The sequence below is a fragment of the Hippoglossus stenolepis genome, chromosome 21 (genome assembly GCF_022539355.2).
Source record: "Hippoglossus stenolepis isolate QCI-W04-F060 chromosome 21, HSTE1.2, whole genome shotgun sequence".
Classification (NCBI taxonomy): domain Eukaryota; kingdom Metazoa; phylum Chordata; class Actinopteri; order Pleuronectiformes; family Pleuronectidae; genus Hippoglossus; species Hippoglossus stenolepis.
In genome coordinates, this window is record NC_061503.1 from 17,549,953 (window position 1) to 17,569,175 (window position 19,223).

General features: G+C 46.0%; 1 protein-coding gene across 2 annotated transcripts in view; it reads left to right on the forward strand.

The window, feature by feature from the left end:
- Positions 1-1,953: 1,953 nt before the first annotated feature.
- The window catches only part of LOC118100181 (thyroid hormone receptor alpha-B), a 120,585-nt gene continuing 103,315 nt past the window's right edge, over positions 1,954-19,223 (forward strand). For both annotated transcript variants that reach the window (XM_035144981.2, XM_035144982.2), the window contains exons 1-2: positions 1,954-2,266; positions 18,833-18,914. The gene's annotated coding sequence lies outside the window, so the exon portion shown is untranslated. The remainder of the gene's footprint in view (positions 2,267-18,832; positions 18,915-19,223) is intronic.

Below are 19,223 nucleotides of genomic sequence, written 5' to 3' on the forward strand. Positions count from 1 at the left end.
TTGGGACGTCTCTGGATTCGCGTCTGATCCGGCATGTCGGCGAGTGGGGATCCATTCGGCTGCTTCTTGAGGACGTCCTGGAAACCGAAGTGGAAACGAAACGGTGCAAACAAACGACACCGGGCGTGTAAACAAATATCAACCTCCCTGCATCGAGATAGTTTATACACTCTTGTACACTTGTACACATACTGAAGTGTACAAGCCTCGTACTGACATGTGGACACACACACACACACACACACACACACTCACTCTCGTTGACATGGGGAAATCAGGGAGGAATCTTTCTTGTGTGCGCCGCACTTAAAATAAACCTTTATTCTTTGCCACAGGCTCATCCACAGCTGCATTTGAAAACCCAAAAATGTAGATGTCCCACACGCTGGGCGTTCAGGACTCGCACAGCTGGTGACTTCCTGCATATTTGTCTGCTGGATGAGCACGGACGGAAATATATCTATACAACAGTTGGGAGGCTGCAGTCGCCATACGTTCACGCTGAGCTCCGCCCATTGAACCTTTATTAATCCTGCCTGTACTTTGTATTTCAAGTTGGACTTTTCCATATGTGACACTCTGTCGTCGGGTTCCTCGACGTGTGCGGCGCGTTTGAAGCTGCTGTGATTCTGATCGAAGTGAACGGAGCGTATTATCTCTCAGCTTTAAAAGGAATGCAAATATGAGGATAAGGAAGAACATCACCCGCTTCTGTCCAGCCGTAGATGTGTTGGCAGCCATTAAACAAGCAATAGAACCCAGTATAACAGGGATTAGTGCAGAAAAACTCACAAAAGCTTATTCAAAATCAAACTATATGATGACCGGTACATATTTAATATGAAACGTGTGGAGAAATGTTTTGCTTAAATTACGTAAAGCAAATTTTTCACAGAATAATATGTGGTTCCACACCAGCTAATGATTATTTTCATTATTGATTAATCTGTCCTACGTCATTAATTGCAATGCAATCTACGAAATGTCAGAAAACAGTGAAAATGCCAACCCTCAGTTTCCAGACGTCAACAGGTTTTGGAAATCAATGAACCATTTATGACATTTATCAAGAAACATGTCAAACCTTCTCTGTCGTGAGCGTCATTAATGTTAGTTTGTGGATTTCCTCTGTTATTGATCATTGTAAATCTAATTTCTTTATAATTTTTACTTTATTGAATAAGCAACAAATCATCTCTTTTCAGTGACTGATGAACCAATATATAAAGGAGGAGGGTGTTACTCAACTCAGTGATGATGAAGATAAACGAGGACAGCAGTATGAGGGGGATGATGAGAAGGAGGTAGAGGAAGGAGTAGGTAGAAGGAGGAGGGAGGAGGGATGATGAAGGGGAGGATGAAAAGGATGAGGTGGAGGGAGGAGGGATGATGAGGAGTGTGAGTACGAAGAGGATGAGGAGGGTGTTGCTCGGCTTGGAGATGAAGATAAATAAGGACAGCAGAGGATGAGGAAGAAGAAGGAGGATGAGGTTAATGAGGAGGAGGATGAAGAGGAGGAAGGAGGGATGAGGAGGAAGAGGAGGGTGTTGCTTGGCTCAGTGATGATGAAGATAAATAAGGACAGCAGAGGATGAGGTGGAAGAAGATGAGGAGTATGAGGATGAGGAGGTTGAGGAGGAGGAGGATGAAGAGGACGAGGCTGAGGAAGGAGGAGGTGGATGAGGAGGGTGTTGCTCGGCTCAGTGGTGAAGAAGATAAATAAGGACAGCAGAGGAGGAGGATGAGGAAGGGAGGAGGAGGTGATGAAGATAGGGACAGCGTGGTGCTCCTCCTCACACATGTCTGTGTACAGTGCTGTACAGTGGAGCTCCTGTAGAGAGCAGTAGATGGTTTGATTCCGTGTTACTGTACATCAGCGGAGGGAGGAGCGAGCGTGTAGTATTTCTCTCCTGCTCCTTCCCCCCCCACCCCACACCCCTCGTCGGCGCAGCCCATACAAACGCCTGTGGACGGCAGCGAAACGGGGAAAAAACAAACCGCTCGCCAGCCGCTTCGTGGGACGCAGGACGCCGCAGCCGAGCCGAGGACGGAGCTGGGTTTTGTGGCTACGAGGCGCAGCAGCAGCTCGGCGGAGGACCGGGGCTCGGAGCACGGAGACGTGGAGCCCGCATCCAGCGAACCGCCGCTGCCCCGCTCCACTCGGGCAGGACCCGGCGCAGCCCCCCCGCTGACTTCCCCCCCGCGCGTCCCCTCCGCCCGACACCCCGACTGGCGTCCAGCCGCGTGCGTGTGGGGAACCCCGACGGTAAGTGCGCGTCTCCGGCTGCTCGGCGTGGTGTGCGTGCAGTTGTCTGGCGGAGGCTAGCCCCAGTAGCCCGGGCTGGTTTGACAGATCAGCCGCGGTGCAACTGTACTGGAGCTCTCTCCCCCCCCCTCCCGGGTGCTCATCGCGCCCCTGTGGCCGGTCCCCTGCTCCGGTTGTGCCGCTGTGCTCGCTGCCGTGCGCCCGCCAACACATCCGGATGTCAGCGTGCAGCAGTAATGGAGGCTTTTCCTTTTTATTTGCTGTGTTGTGCTGGTGGTCCTGCGAGCTGCACACGGGCCCACTACTTGCCTGCTGCACTCATGCATGCCCTCGTGCACACACTCACACACACACACACACACACTCTCACACTCACTCTCACACTCACACACACTGAGCTCTTAGTGTTTGACTCACTTATTTGACCTTAATTCACTTTTCTCCCCTTTTGTCCTGCAAACACTGAACAAGTGACTTTTAAATATGCACAAATATCCACTGTGCAATCACTATGTTGTCACTTTTGTCATGCAAACAACAAAACTATATATCGAAGCAACACTGCAGTTGAGGGTAAAGCTCCAGTGAAAGGGAAAGTCCTCATAAACAGCCTTGTAAACAAAATGCAGTGAGTGCACATGCTCATCCGGCTCCTTCACGTCCAACATAAATCATGCATCTCTGCAAATACAGAGGATTTCTGTGCATAACGGTCTCTGTGATGTGCACAGACCTGTTTGTGTTATATCGTTGACCATGCAGCCCAGACAGTGTGTGATCAGAAACTGCCAATATCAGAACCGGCTGCAGGACGGGTGTTGTGTTACCAGGAGCGCTCCAAGCTCAGGGAGGTGCCTCAGCATTGAGTGTGTTGAGATTAATAAAGGAAACAGCAATGTTGCCAGGAAACGGTTAAATAATAAAGGCCGTCATGTCCCACAGACCTGAGTGACTGCTGAGAGGCAGCGCTGACACTTTATCATTCACTCACACCCAGAGAAGATCCCTGGGGGAAATAATCTCAGTGCATAATTGAGCCCCGAGCAGATCATGAATATAATAACGGTGGCAGTTTGCTCCGTGCACTTGCAGCTGGTCTGTGTGTGTGTGTGTGTGTGTGTGTGTGTGTGTGTGTGAAATCCTTCATCGCCACATTACGCCGCTGTAATAATGAAATCACTCATTGGGGGCCACTCTGCTCGGAGCCTTTTCAGGGTCTTTCTTAAAAAAAAGTCACGTTCATTTTCACAGTTAGTATCTTCGGCCGCTGCTGATGCAGAGTGACAGTCTAAAAGCCGTGTGCTCTTACAGTGGAATCCATCACGCTGGCAACAGAGGAATTTCCTCTGGCACACTGAAGCTTTTCCCATCAAGTGAAACTTTTTAAACAGTTTGGACTTTTACACGTCTAAATAATTATCCTCTGGGTGTCGTTGGAAACACTGCAAAGGGCAGAGTGTCGCCACGTTATTTACAGTAATGAATAATATCTTCTTCTACCCTCTCTGTGGCTTCTAATAGAAATTGATTCCAGAGACTTGCACTTTGAGTTCTGTGTTTATTTTAACTGGGGGTTAAAATGTGGTGGGGATTCATGTTTAGACGCAAAATATACATTTCACCTCTGAGGTTCTGGTGTTAGTACATGTTTCTGTCATTGTTATGCAAATCCACGTGCTGCTGAAACACTCGGCACAGTCTCGGCTAAAAAGCAAAGCGTTTATGTCATCGCCCCAGATGCCCACCGTTCATTAATCATTATCCATCAGTTTAAATTGCAGCGTTCTCTCCCCGGGTTGATTATTAGCCCAGGACACATCCACCATTCATGTCTAAACCTTTTCCTCTGAGGATAAAACCCACCAAGCCCCACTGTGATGAGTCGTCCATCACAAACAACCGTCCAAGCAGGAAGTTCCCTCACACACACACACACTCACACACACACACATTACTGCTTTGTTTTTCTTTAATCATAAATAAATGGCTCGTTTATAGAATAAAAGCAAATAGGAAATATGAGCTTTGCTTCAGCCGGGGTGATGTAGGAGTGTTGTGCATGAGAACCCAGAGAAGTTGGATGAGTGAAGCCCCATGTGACCTGGTTCTCCTCTTCTTCTCCTCTCTCCTCTTCCTCTCCCTGGGTTGGGGCTCCTTCAGGGGGCCAGAGGTGACCTTCTTCAGTCTCTCCTCCCGGCGAGCGGCCCCAGCGGGCCTCTCTTTTTGTGACCCTGTTTCTGTCTGTCTTTCTTCCTGGCCTCCTTGCGTGGCCCCCCCCTTCTGCTCCCTCACCCCCTCGCTCCCACCACCTCCCGTTCCCTGTGGTGGGGCAGCATGGCTGAATGCTTAGAAACATGGTGTTTCTACTTATATAACCTGGGCTGTGCAGCTGATGTCCTGGTCTGTATCTGCTGTGTAACGGAGTCAGAGCTGTCTAGAGAGGCAGAGGGCATGCTGGGTAGGCCAATATGTCGAGAGCTATTCCTGAACCGAGTGCGGTGAGCGGGGGGGAGCCCCAGATCTGCGTTGTTTTGTTTGGAATTAGTCGATGGAAAACACACTTCCTTTTATATTTGTCAGCGTTGAAATGCGTAGTTGATGCGTCGCAGTGTAAGAGACGTCTCTGACACGGCAGTTAATGACCTGAGGAAACAGCTTCAGACTGAACATCTCACGACATCGCAGCCGCAATGTTCTTGCGTGACTTTGGAGGCCGTCTCAACGTGAGGTCAGCGAAGGTGACGTGCTAGTGTTTGTTGCAGATTAGCAGAGGTTAGCGCTAACATCGGACTTTGTGTTTTCCTTCGTAGATGACAACAATAGCAGGACATGCGTGTTAATCCCCCCCTCGCCTTTACTTTCTGTTTGACCTCGGTTGACTGTTGCTCATCCTTTAGAAGCCGGGCCCCAAGGCGCTGCACCACGTTGTCTGTGCTTTCGTCTATGACTAATTAGATTATAGCACCCATATGCTATAGACTTGTAGGTTGGTTCGTAGGATCTTTTCAACCAGGGCGAATGCAGCCGACCACAAAATGTCATCACGGGTTCGTGCACTAGAACTAGGCTAATGGATTGTTTTAGCCAACATACTGTATTTAGATGCATTATGTCAACAAAGCCGTCTTTTTATCAAAGAGCCCTTTCATACGAATGTTTGAGATTCGAGCAAACACATCGCCCCCTTCATGCGTGACGAGATCGCTCAGATGACTAACGAAACATCAGGCGTCTTTGTCTGTGTTCGCCCATACATCAGTGTGCGAGTGTCCAAGCACGCATGAAATCACCTGCTGATTTGCATGATCTGTGGATGAGCTGACTGGGAGCCATGTTCATCTCACAACCTCCCTCTTGTTCCGGCCAGATTCCCTTGTAGCGTGGCACAGATGACATGTGCGGCCTGTTGCTGCCACTGGCCCTCGTTGCCGCGGCCCGTACTCGCACCGACACAGTCTTGCAGTTTCTAAACCTATTAACAGGACATGACCAACGTGTCCGGCTTAATCTGTCACAGACACTTCAACAGCCACGTCAGCCACAGCCTATGTAAGCTTATCGTAGATGTATATACGCGTATGTGTCGGCTGAGTTTCGGCACAGAGAGGCCAAACAAAGATAAACAAAGGAGTCGTGTCACCGCTGCATAGTTTGTCAACAAGAGAGAAGTGACAAGTACATTTTTACACTTCGAATGAATCTGGGTTACAAGGGTAAAAGCTCCCAAGAGTTCAAATCAGCATTTTTATTTAGGTTTTTCAACTTTACTATAGTGTTTGTATCTGTAAACGTATTTGATGTTGGAAAATGTTCCAAAAACCCAAAGATACTCGGCCTGTAGTGATATAAAACAGGAAAGAGAAGCATTTAAAAAGCTGTGACCTCTGGTTGCTTCACAGTTTTGTGATGAATCTGTCAAAAATGTTGTTAAATAATTTCAATGTCAATTAACAGACTCATATTTTAGGCGCTAATTCAAACAGGGCTCACATGAAACCTATAGAGCTAAAGAAATGTGGGCCAAGTCAGCTGATGTGTATCAGTAACAACAAAAAGTAACGTGGCTCCTCTGCCTTCTCCGCCATGAAGGAAATTCCTCTGAGTTTCCTGCCGTAGTATCTGGCACGCAGGGCGCCTGCATCCTCGCCGGCGACTCAGACCTCATTAGCTGAGAGCAACGCTTCAGCGTGGCGCTGTGGCTGCAGGATTGTGCTCAGACACTCGTGAAGCCCCGCTGCTGATAAGCATGCTGTCATGGCGAACACGACGACAAGAGATTATCAGTGCGCTCTCCACCGCTCTCTCCACGGACCACTGGGGGTCCTGCTGTCTCCAAGATACTGTAACAACCCATCCCCCCCCCACTCAACACCAACACCAACACACACTCACAGACACATGACATCAGATGTCAGGCAGCCGTTCCAAGTTTGTGGCTTTTCGTTCTCCTCACTGTTGTGTTTGTTCGCCCCTCCTCTCTTTCCTAATCTCTTCTATGTGTGGGGTGTTATGCACATGGGGGTTCAGACACACCTCTTTGTTTTATTTCTGTGAACTGCTGTTACTCTCCGCTCGGCCGGCTTGTGCTTCATCTGTCTCCAAATCACCAGGGAAAATAATAACTTGTAAAATGGCCTTTATGGGCCAGAGAGAGACGCGGAGATGTTTTACACAGCTGCTTTTCTCTCTTATTAACACCAGTCAGCTTGGCTCTGCACAACTGGAGCCACTCACGACTGGCTTCTCACCAACAGGAAGACTTGGCACCGTCACCCGGGGAGGTTTATTTTTGCCGGGGCGAAGCGGGGCACTTTACGAGGAGGAGCCCGTCCGACATTTGCTGGCACCGATCGGCTCTCGGATGCTTTTCTGTGAGAGCCGCCTCGGTTTATGCCGTAGTATCAGAATTGAGTCACATTTTGCAGACATGTTAAACAAGCTCTTCCAAAAACAATAAAGTGACTTTCTTTCTCTCCTGTCGTAAACACCGAGGCGTCGCAGAGGGACTCGCTTCATGTGGATCTGAGATTAAACTCCAGTTTTTGTTTCCCAGACAATCAAGTTTATAATCAGAGGGGAATTGTGTGCGTTTGTAAGTGGGTGTTTAGAAAACAAGGGTTTTCAAAAATAATAGGACATTTACTCTGGCAAGTCTTATTTTGACAATGTTGGATTGTATGTTGTTACTGACTCATTTATAAATTAGCTGCTTCATGAAGTTTTGAACTTATGAAAAAGTCATAGTTTCCCAGAGCCTCTGGCCTCATCATGTAAAAAGTGATGAAGCTGTTCTGGGACGTGCTCGTTGTTCAATTTGCAACTTTATTTTAGTTCTGAAGTCTGAGTTTTTTGAAAATGAGATAAAAATGTAAGTCACACCTTTAGGTCCGTCACCTGTTAGTGTCCCCTGGAAACATTTCTGATGTGTGTGTGTGTGACAGGATTTCTGCAGGGTCTTTTAAAAAGTTACTTAAAAGATCTTAAACAAGTTAAGTTGGTCTTAATTATGCCAACGTTCAATTATCACTTCTTCCTTCACACTTTAAAAATACTTTTCTTTTGTTAGCGTGCAAAGTTTGTAAAGTCTCTGTGTGTGGGGGTTCTTGTTCTTGTTCTTTCTGTAATAAAACCACAAACGAAACCAACATGGAACTGATCACTGAACAGAAACTGAACTGATCTCAGTTATTCAAGACTATGAGAACCTGCTGTCTGTAGTTTGAGGGGTAACGTTGCGTTTCGAGGGTTTTTCTCTACTCGGCTTCTTCACCTTATCTTCTTCGTATTTTAAGGTCTTAAAAGTATTTAATGTTGAAACCTGCAGAAACCCTGTGCCGGTTGGATTTGGTTGTGCTTTGATTATTTGCAGCACATTCGTCTCTTTATTTGTTTGCTTTTTCGTCAATTTTCGCCTGTGCTTCGTGAAGAGTTTTGACCTCTGCGGGCCACCGTAATAGATGTAAATAATAAGAATAAAAACCTCACCGATAGAATTTTGGCCGAAGCCCAAGTCCTGCTTTATCCACTCAGCTCTGTATATAGGTCAGCATTTCATTACTGTAGGGAAGCCTTGAATACAGAAGAGTTTGACCTGTTTTAATATCCCATAATGCCTTTCTCTTGCTGTTGCTGTAAATAAAACTTTGACAGGATTAATCTTTTTTGTGAACCAGTGTTTTCTCCCTCTCCTGCTTGAATTAGTCTGGAAACAAGCCTGAATTAGAAGCTGGACAAATGTCTGGCTAAGTAAAAGAAAGACTGGAGTTTTATTACTCACTGTTTTGTAATCTGTCACGCTTGAGGAAACTTGGATGGATCCGTTCCAACGCCTGACGGTTTGGCAAGCGCCTGCTAAACCCCGCCTCCCGATCAGAGTGTTATTTTTTTTTATTGGGATTGAGGTTACGGCCGCTGCTCATGCCAGACACCTACAGTAGTTTATCCGTGGATCATTAACAAGATCAAAACAAAACGACCTCTCGTTGTAGGAGTGGCCTTCAGGATAGGAATTTCATTAGGGAATTACAAGTGTCAGGAGTGAATGAGGCTCATGTTCAAAAACCACATGTTATTTAATGATTGTTGATATAAAAGTCACGCTGTTAAGCTCAGTACATTGAACTTAATATTCTAACTACGTAGTTCTCACACCTGAAAGTCAGAATTATCTAAATCAAGTGTTTTGGACCCAGACCTCCTCTTTTAGTTGGACTAAACTTTTGCTCCCTGACGCTTGTTATGAGGGTTCGGACTAAACTGAAAAGCCCAAAGATCTGGACCGGACCTCACATGCATTTATCTCCTTTGTTCAGCGAGCTTTTAAAAACTTTTATCTAACTGTTTCTAACCGTTTATCTGCCGCAGACACACACACGTCCTTGTTGGATCCACCTTGTCCTGCTGATGTTTATTTTTACACATTTGCACAAAGATCATTAAAGCGCAGGGATTAATCTTCAAAGTCGTGTTGTGGTTTTGACATGTCGGCTTTTGGCAGGTTGCCTCGTTCTTGCTGTTGTTGCACAGCTCCTGTTAATCTAAAGCGAGCTGCTCACCCGGGTGAAGAACGCCCCGGAGTCCGGTCACATGTCTGCGCTCCACAGCAGTCAAGTCCCAACCTTGTCTAACTCAGGGCAACAAGTGTGTGTGTGTGTGTGTGTGTGAGATATTCCTCTGGCTGAATTAGACTTTGGTTTATGTTATGACTGTCTGTGAGGTTAAAGATCACCTCAGAGTTTAGTTTGGCTTCCTTCAAGTGTGACTGACAGTGACCCGCTCTCCGCTGGGCCCCTCCGTTCCTGCCCACCAAGCACTTTTCTGTTTGGGGAAACTTTTTCTTTTTCTGACACCACATCCAAAACGCTTCTGGAACCTTCGCCATCCACATTATTTCTAAGTGCACTGCATCTTAGAGGAAAGTGCAGTCAGACACTTGTGGAGTCAGGTCAGTTTAGCTGTTGAAGGACTCACACTGCACTGTGTGTGTGTGTGTGTGTGTGTGTGTGTGTGTGTGTGTGTGTGTGTGTGTGTGTGTGTGTGTGTGTGTGTGTGTGTGTGTGTGTGTGTGTGTGTGTGTGTGTGTGTGTGTGTGTGTGTGTGTGTGTGAGAACATCAGGTTGGCAGTCGCTGTGCGAATTGAATAATGACAGCAGCGGAAATTGTCCGCCATTGTATCCCAGCTGCAGGTGGGTGGGTTGGTGGGTTTATCTGAATCTGCTCGTGAGGAATCGTCCTTTATTTGTCGTCGTGGTTAATATCTTATTTTCTGCAGTTCCAGTTTTCTTGTATTTATCTTGAAATGACGATGATTAAAGGTTCATCTCAAAAAACGATGATTAATGAGCAATGGTGATTGTGATAAACATAAATTTGGGCTTTTTCAAGACTATGCTGTGATTGAACAAGGCTGAAAAAATAGTTTCACTGCAAAATGATTGCACGATTTTGATTTAAATTGATTTGAATTTGATTTAATAAATCTAAACCTTTTTATTGAAAACAGAGCGCAGCCGTCTGAACTCGCAGCCGCACACGCTCAACATTTGTGTCTCAGATGTGAGATGTTGATGGTCCGTCTTTATCGCGTTGGACACTGGAGCGAATATCTTTGAGGTTTGGATCAGTTGTCGAATAAAACAAGCAGTTTGCACACGTCAGCTTGGAACGTCTGAAATCTTAGTGGGTGTTTTCTGACTTTGACTATGTGGAAGAAAAGATGTTAAAAAAAAAGTGTCTTGGGTGTTAATTTCTCAGAAATGCTGCTGTTTTCTTGTATCACATTATGTTTTACTGCTTATTACAGAAAGAAATGTGTGTAATTCAAACGTCTATGATTATTCTTGTCATACTTGGCATCACACGTGTTTAAATCATTATCATTCTGGCATCGCAGTGATACTTTAATGAGTTCGGGCTGATTCATGCGAAAGGTGAGTGCTTGGTTGTTAAAAAGGAAATTTGTTGGGCTCAAGGTGTGACACTAGCAAATAATCAAACGGAGGAAGGAGGAGCTGCTCGTGTTCTGGCAGTCTGCCCTTTCAAACAAAAGGAGCATCATTAAATCCTCATTTTCCCGCGAGCTGCGGCCCAGGGGCATTGTGTTGCTCGTGAACTCTGTGATTAAACCTTTTCAAACTTGAAGTACTCGTTTGGGGAGCGAAGTGGGACATGTAAACAGTCATTACTGTAACTCTGTCCGATCGCCCCGTCCTGCACACAACCCAGATACCAGTGAACGCCTCATTAATCCAGGGATTTGCTCTGAAGGTTTATCTGAGCCTGGTTTTCACCTTATTTGGAAGATCTCCAGCGATGGTTTAGGGCCGTAGAGCGAGGGCAGGTGCTGCGGAGCCAGGGCGAGCGTTTCATCTCTACCTGTTAGAGCTGCGAGCCAAGCGGGGGGATGGAGCGCGACACACTGGGCGGTCCGCACTGCCAACTCGATGCCAAGTGCAGCGAGGCTGTGTGTGTGTACAGGGATTGAAAGACTTGCTGATCTGGCACTCGTGCACGTTCCTCATCCGAGCTCCCTCGACTGCATCAGTCAACTAAACTGGCTCTCAGTAGCTTGAGTAGCGCACTGAAGGTAAAAACGTGCATGTGTTGGCATGTGGCAAAACCTGTGGCGCACGTTGACTGATACTGTATGTGCATGTGTGCGGCCGTTGTGCGCCTGCCACGCCTCCGTGTGTTTGGTGCAGAGCACTGGCTCATGTTTCTCTTTACATAGCTGGCCCAGATAGCAGGAAACTCAATCGGCAAAGTGTGAGACAAGTCACTCTGTGATTACTGGCCTGCAGAAGCTCCGGCCACACTGGACACTGAAATCCAGGGAGGTCGCATGCAAGCTGTGAACACTTGAGCTATACGACACGCATGCATCATACAACACGTATGCCTGCATGTACAAACATGCATTCACACCATCAGAGGCGCATCCAACAGCACATTCACGGTGACATGACACATGCAGGCAGTTATTTTTTGTGGAGATGTTATCACTCGGACGTGCTGCAGATCACAGTCCTGTGAAGAACACATGTTGCGTTAGATAGTCGTTTGTTGTGCGTTACTGTACACGGGGAGATACACAAAGGCATTTACAGTTCATTACTCACGCAGCCAACTCCCTGTTTGTGCAGCGCTGTCCAAACTGTTTAATGCCCAACAAAAACTGTTTGACTTTGTTTAATGCAAGAAGAGTGGAGCAGGAATTTACCACCGAGCCTCTGATACTTCCTGTATCATAACAATTGCTCGTTAGGTTTGTGAATCACGACAGCAGAATGCTTTGTAGTTATTTTTAAATTGATTATAATCATCAGAAAGCCACTGTTCTTGTTGTCGATCTTTACGAGACAAAAACTGTCAAAAGTGTTGCATGTTTCTGTCAGACGACCAGGAATATGACTGTATTCTACTAAAGTGTGAAAATGAACAGCCAAAACAGTCCAATTGGCCTCTGGAGCGTTCCGGGCGGAGGCCCAGCGTGACTGACGGGGGCGACACGCTGGCCGGGGCCCTGAGACGAGGCTCCGAATGCTGCTTGTGTTCTCTCTGTCGTGTCCCTGACCCTTGTCCAGGTTGGACGGGCACCAGCTGCTCCCCTGAGCGAGCTCCCTCCACTTTCACATCTGGAGTCCACGTCTCTGCCAACGCAGGCAGCACTGACCCTGCTGACCGTGTGTGTGTGTCTGTGTGTGTGTGTGTGAAAGAGAGAGGGAGGGAGGGAGAGAGACAGAGCTATAAACAGATGACATTAGAGGGAGGAATTAGTATAAAGAGAGAGATGGTACAGGGATCATGTGCTGGACTATGAGTTAATGTATTCTCTGTGTGTGCCTACTTGCGTGGGTTCCATGTGAAAGTACATTGTTTACAGTCCATTGCTTTCCCTTGTTATTCCTGTGTGTGTGTGTGTGTGTGTGTGTGTGTGTGTGTGTGTGTGTGTGTTTAAAGTGCTAAGCACAAGTGTGTGTGCAGACCCTTATCTGACACATGGGGATTAGTTGACCGAAGGTGACCCCTGGACTCCTCCGGCCTCTCTCTGCCTGCAGGAGTCCTCCCCCTTGTTTTTCCACACATTGTCACTTAAGCAAGTCTCTGTGCTGCTGTTCAACCAGACTGCAGCAGCTACTGTACATTCATTTAAAGGTTTCGCATGGATTAGCACAAATTATGTATTTTCAGCATTCCTGCTAATCATTTCCTGAAGCATACCATATGTTTTAGATTGATATTCCCACCTTTTCGTTTCCTGGGTTTTCCTTTTAATTTTAATTTCGGCGCGCTGTTAAAGGGCCAGCTCCTCCTCCAAAAAAAACTAACTTATAACCTATAGTATTGTTTATCCTTCTATGATCATGAAGAGTTTCCTGAAGTCAAACCTTATATTATTATTTGCTTTATTTCAGCACCTTCCAAAAAGTAGTTTTGCAGTAATAGATAAAGAGAATAACCAGACAACACAGACCAAGATGGCCGCCACTTTTGTCCAATCATGCAAAAGCACATAAATATCGCCAAGAATTTGCAGAATTGATATAACTTGCAGCGACTTAACCGGTAGCAATGAATATGGAGTTAATACATGCGCATGTTACATATGCAAGAACCACACTGTGCACAACATAGGCTTAATTAGACCAACAGACACCCAGATTATTAAATGAAATGAAAATACCAATATGCACAAGTGCTATCGGGGGAAATATCTCCAGATTAATGTGCGTAATTACACATTTGTATATCCATCACGGTGCCTTTAATACGACTCGATTTGATCCTTCAGAAATGCAATAAGTCAATGTTTCTGCCTCGGGTGAGTTAACTGATTTCGTTGTCGGGAGACGAGCACCAGTGTATTTCCAGCGAGTGTATAATTGATTATTGAATTGTTTCCATCGGAACACAGGCTTCTCATTATGCATATTAATGAACACATACGGTACATGTGCCTGCCTCACATAGGACACACACACACACACACACACGTTTCCATGAGAGCCGACAAAGAGAGTATGAAGCTGCAGCCAGTTCGAGCCTGGTCTGTTTTCACGTTCCAGTTGCTGCGATGCCACGCCGAGGATGAGGTTGGCATACGTGTGTTTTGAGTGTGTAGGGTTTTGGGGACTGGCACTGGCCTCGCACACAAACACACAACTCACTGCAGCAGCGCCAGGGACTCTGAGTCATGGAGCTTTTTTACCGTAGATTAGAGGAAGGAAGGAAATTGGGTCAGACATCTGAGAGCCAGGCATTCCTTTTCCTGCGATGGGTGTCAAGACATTATCCAATTGTACGTCGTTTTCTATCGCCGCTTTTATTTTTTTCTTGCGTTCTCTTCCTCTCATGCATGTTTATTTATTTTTTTAACTCCCCACTTTCCCTGGTCAAAGAGAGGAGAGAGTTATTGTGCTTGGCATGGCGGCAGAGGACGGGCTTCAATTTGGACACAGCCCAGCTGATCAATCTCCACATTGGCTCGGTTGCAGCACCGAGTGTGTGTGTGTGTGTGTGTGTGTGTGTGTGTGTCTGAGTCCATGTAACAGCTAAGCTTTTAAACTATGCAAACCAGCAGATTGTTATAAAAGTAAAGCACACTGGATTAATCCTGTGTGGAAATAACTTATTCTATACACTGAGCCGGGGAGGAACAATGAATTGGATTAGAGCTGGAATGAGCGTTGATGGGATACATGCCGCACTCATCTGCTGCAAAGTCACAATATGTGGAATCAAGTCTGTTCTCTGAGCGTCAGTCTGGACTCGAGCGGCGGCTGAACGTCTGAAAAGTGGCGTCCTCTCAGCGGCACGTCTGACATGACTGATGTGAATGTGTCGGGGTAGATCGTAAGCTGATTTGGAAAGAGGAGGAACACACATGCACTCTGATTTATACTTCAGCAACTCCGGGGGTGATTTGCATAATACGCAAACAGATGGATGTGATTCAGTGGGCGGTTTGGCAAAGTGTGAGCGAGCCTGCAACACTTCCTGTTCGAGGTCTTTCTCTGGCACCGGCAGCCCTCATACTCACTTCTGACTGGGAGTCCTGGTAGTAGCTCTGAGAAAACTGCAGCCGGGGACCCCTCACAAGTTAATCACCATTAAACCCCCCCCCCATGGGAAGACCATTCCTTTTAGAGAGCGGGAGGAAAAGGGAAACAATCCAGTTCGTGGAGACTTTTGCAAATGATTATTATTGTACATCGGTTTGGCAGCAAAATATCTAAAAATAGTAAAAACTTCCTGTTTTAAGTTCCCACAGCCTCGTGTGATGTGCTCAGATTTCTTGTTTAGTTCTCAAAAGTTATGGTAAAACATACAAAAAGCAGAATTGAGACAGTTTAAAACAGTTGCACCAAATTGCACACACGCATAAACATCAGTGTCCAAAACATTGGTGAAAATGGCGAAAATGGCCAATCTGGCAATGTAACAGACACCAACTCCTTTTTTCCGAGTCTGTGCCTAAAGGTGGAAATCCGTTCATTAAGTTCTTTCGTTATCCTGCAAGCAAAAACTCGACAAAACCCATAACCCCCTTGATGTAGGAAACAGATATTTATTTTAGGTGTTTTATTTTTCCCTGTGAACTCACTTGAACCTGTCATTACGCTAAGCTAGGCTAATTGCTTCCCAACTCCGGCTCCGCACAGACAGGGAGATCGTTGTCTCGATTTTTTTCGGGGTGTGAAAAAAGTTTATTTTGAAAAAACATTGACAAAAAGAACAAGATTGACGTATGGCGGATTGTTTGCCGACTTAAATGAGCAAATTTGTCCTCCAGCACGTTGCTGACAACATGTTTTTCTTGCCGTGGAAGGAAATGGGCAGACGTCTGATCGGTATCTTACTCCGAACCAAACAAATAGGTCGAGTTCCCTGAATGTTACATGATTCCTTTAAAGAAACGTCCTCAGCGGGTAAAACAGAAGCTTCATTCAAAGAGGGAGCATGCGCTGACGTGAGGAAGTCAAGGTCTCCTCAGACACAACCGCTCCACGACTTTGTCAAACCCAACTTGCAGAAAGAATCGTTGTGTGCACGGTCAGGCGAACTCAATAATCCATTACGAGCCCGGGATGAAATGTTGTTTTCCCCCTTTGATATGCAGGATGCGGTCATGGGGTGAAGGAACAACTTATATACTCTAATGCCTGTAAAAGCCACTAGTTGGGCCCATACCTTAATCTGCAGCGGCCATCTGCTGAACCTTGAAATCACTGGTGGACTTATTGGTGAGGCGGCGTGTTGTTGTGCCCTAAAGTATATCACAAGACCACAACCCATGTGTAGGCACGTTATGTTGTGTTATGTCTCTCCAGCATGGTTGTTAGGGTGAAGAGGAGAGGAGGAAAGTTATGTCTCAGACTTTCCTCTCCTTCTTCTGTCTGTTATTCTGTCTATTAAAGGTATCGGCCCGGTTTATTTAAGGTTATTCAGATTTTATTGCCTTGTCTCAGCTCATAAAGGAGAGTTTAAAAACCTCAACTTTCACTCGGGTGTAAAATATTAATCTTTGAACTTATAAGGAAAAAGAATGTGACATTTGACCCAGCTGAATAGAGAAGACGCCTCTGAACCATCGACAGGAAAACTTTCTTTTCCTGTTTGCGAATACTAACGTGAAGCTCATTCATTCAGCGTGGTGCACACGTACTGTAACGGAGCGGGTAAATGGGTTTGAGTGCTGTCAGGTTTAACCCTGCCTCCCTGGCCCCTCTTATCTGTTCAGCCTGTACTGATGCATATTTATCCCTCATTGAGTGGCTGAGAGCTGGCTTAGCATATGGATTAGCCAGAGAATCAGATGCATGGCCACACCGAGAACAGGCGGGTGGGGCAACAGAAAGATTCACCTCAGACTGGAGTCGGTGAAGGGATCAGCGGCTCAGCTGCACCTCGGTCTCTCGGTAATAATTCTCCAAAATAAAGCCGTCCTTTAAGAAACCTTACAGATGATGCTATTGGAGTAAATTATAAACTATTCGTCTGTTAGTAAAGTTCTTATTCTCGTCTGCAATATTTTCTTGATTTCACATTTACCTGCATCGTTTGCCCTAAAGAAGGATGATGAATAACAACACGTACATTTACTTTGACCTTTTCTCAATTGGAACCAGGTCGTTTTGAGCACTCAGCTGCACTTTAGTGGCTTTTTCATCCGTGAACTCTCCCCACACTGTTTGACATCAGTGTTGCGTAGGTGGGGAAAGAGGTTAGTGGTGTTCTGAGCCTCTTTTTTTGGGGAACCGGGCTGCAGCATCATTTACAAAGCACATCACTTGTAGGTAGGAGCACCTTGTTTTGTCTTAGCTCATCAGAGTCTCCCTCCTATTCAGAATCACATTCACTCTCCTCCGTGTTGGTTTTTCATGCAGATCTGCTGCCTGTATCTGTGCAATGTAGAAGAGGGTTAAAATAATGAAACATGTTCAATTAAATTATAGAATAGATGTTTGTGTACTGTCATATAATTATGCTTTAGTTAGAAGCAGCTGTCTCTAAAAGAACTGGGAATCTCAGTGGGAGAGAATAACAGAAAACATAACATAAGCTTGAGCTGAACTGCATTGAGCAGCTTTAAAGGGACTTTCTTAAAAACCTCTGCTGGTATTTAAGACGTCAGAATTTTGCTAAATGCCGAGAAGTTTAGTGTAAAATACAGACAATGCATTGACCTGCGCAGCTCCTATCTTAGAGGCTTTGATTTGAGAGACGCTGGCAGTTGTGAGACTAAAATCTGATAGCGAAAGGCCACCAATTCTGTTTCATGCTTCTTTTTGATAACGCCGTCGCGTCCGTGCGCATCCGAGAAACTGTTTCATTATTTTCCCAATGCGCGATAGGAGTGGCCTCGTGTTTGCCACCGGTCCCGTCAGGTGGAAATGTGAGAACGTCGCGCTGCTTCTTGGCTGAATGTCATCACATAATTATACAACCTGGAAAAATGAGTGATCGAGCGTGCCAGAGACTGAGACAATTACACTGTAATGACTGTGTGTGTGTGCGTGTGTGTGTGCGTGTGCGTGTGTGTCTCTGCCGTGGCCGGAGGCTTTGTGTTGTTGGGGTTTTCTGTTTGTCCTAAAACAACATTTGTTAGATCTGTCACAAACGTCAGATTTATAATTAGACGGTCAAAGGTTAAGGCCGCTCCACGGTCCCAGAACACACATCTTTGACCGTAACTCGAGAATTATTGCAGTAACTGTGACAATTTAACTTACAAATGTCCAGTTGGATTGAACGATGAATATCCAAAAGGTCAAAGGTCAAATTTACGGCACCAACAAAACTACAGATGCACTTTCTTGGGCTTTATTTAACCCAAATATAGAACAGAAGGAATAATTTATAAAACCAGAACATGGGTTTGATCAGGAGTGGATCGTGCACGCTCAGCAGTGAGACATTACGCAGACTCATCATCTGTCTGAGGTGCGACTGCTAATTATTCACTCCTGCTGCCAGGATCGTGCTGCTTTGAGTGTAAGTGATTATGATATTTGTCTTGGCCACTCCATCTGGTTAATGTGGCCTCAAGCCTTTTATTTTTATGATTGTAGTAAACAGCAGGGCCAGTAGCATGGAGAGTGAGGCGGCTGAGGAGGTGATGGAGGGAGGACCTGCAGCACATTCCTCCACAGATACTGGGGACGACTGGTCTTTTGAAACAAGGTTCATACTATAAACTCCCTGTGATTCCTTTGGCCAGTCTAAGCCTTAAGTTAGACACTTCATTTGGCTGAAGGATTAGACTGCTAAGCCTTTTAGTGGTAAGCTGGTCACATGAAAATCTAACAGCGGTTTGCATAGACAAGAAAACCTTGCACCTCCTTCGGGGGATTTTCCTCTGTTGAACTCCCCAGACTCCTCCCATGTCATCCCTGACTTGGCAGTACATGCATCAGTGGCTATGTGGATTTCCTTGTGCTGGAGCTGCGGCTATCTGTGGGATTTGCCTAACTCCCGTGTCTTTTTTTTGTTTGCTGCTGCTGCTGCATGTTGTTCTCTTGCTGGCAGAGATATGGAGGAATCACAGACTGTCTGTTCTGATTGCAGAGTTCCCCGTGACCTGTACGCTGGGATGAAAGCCGGGATCAAAAGTACAGACGCACTGAAGTGAAGACACCTGACCACCAAGGTAAGACGTGTTTTCACAGCCTTGTGTGTGTGGACGTGTCTCAGACACCTAATTAACTGTGAAGCAGCATCAATGGGATGTGCGAGTGTGTGGTGTTACCAAGTCAGAAGACTGGTAGGGAGGCGGGTCGGTTTTATTTTTCCTTGCTGGGACACCGTGTCTCATTTCCACAGGTGCAGATATCGGATTTTATTTTTTGGGGACGGGGTGGGGCGGGGGGGGGGGGGCAGTATGTATACTGAATATGAGCTGTGTGCCACATACTGTTTGTACAGCTCACTCTACTGTACACTCCGTCCTCTTCCCACA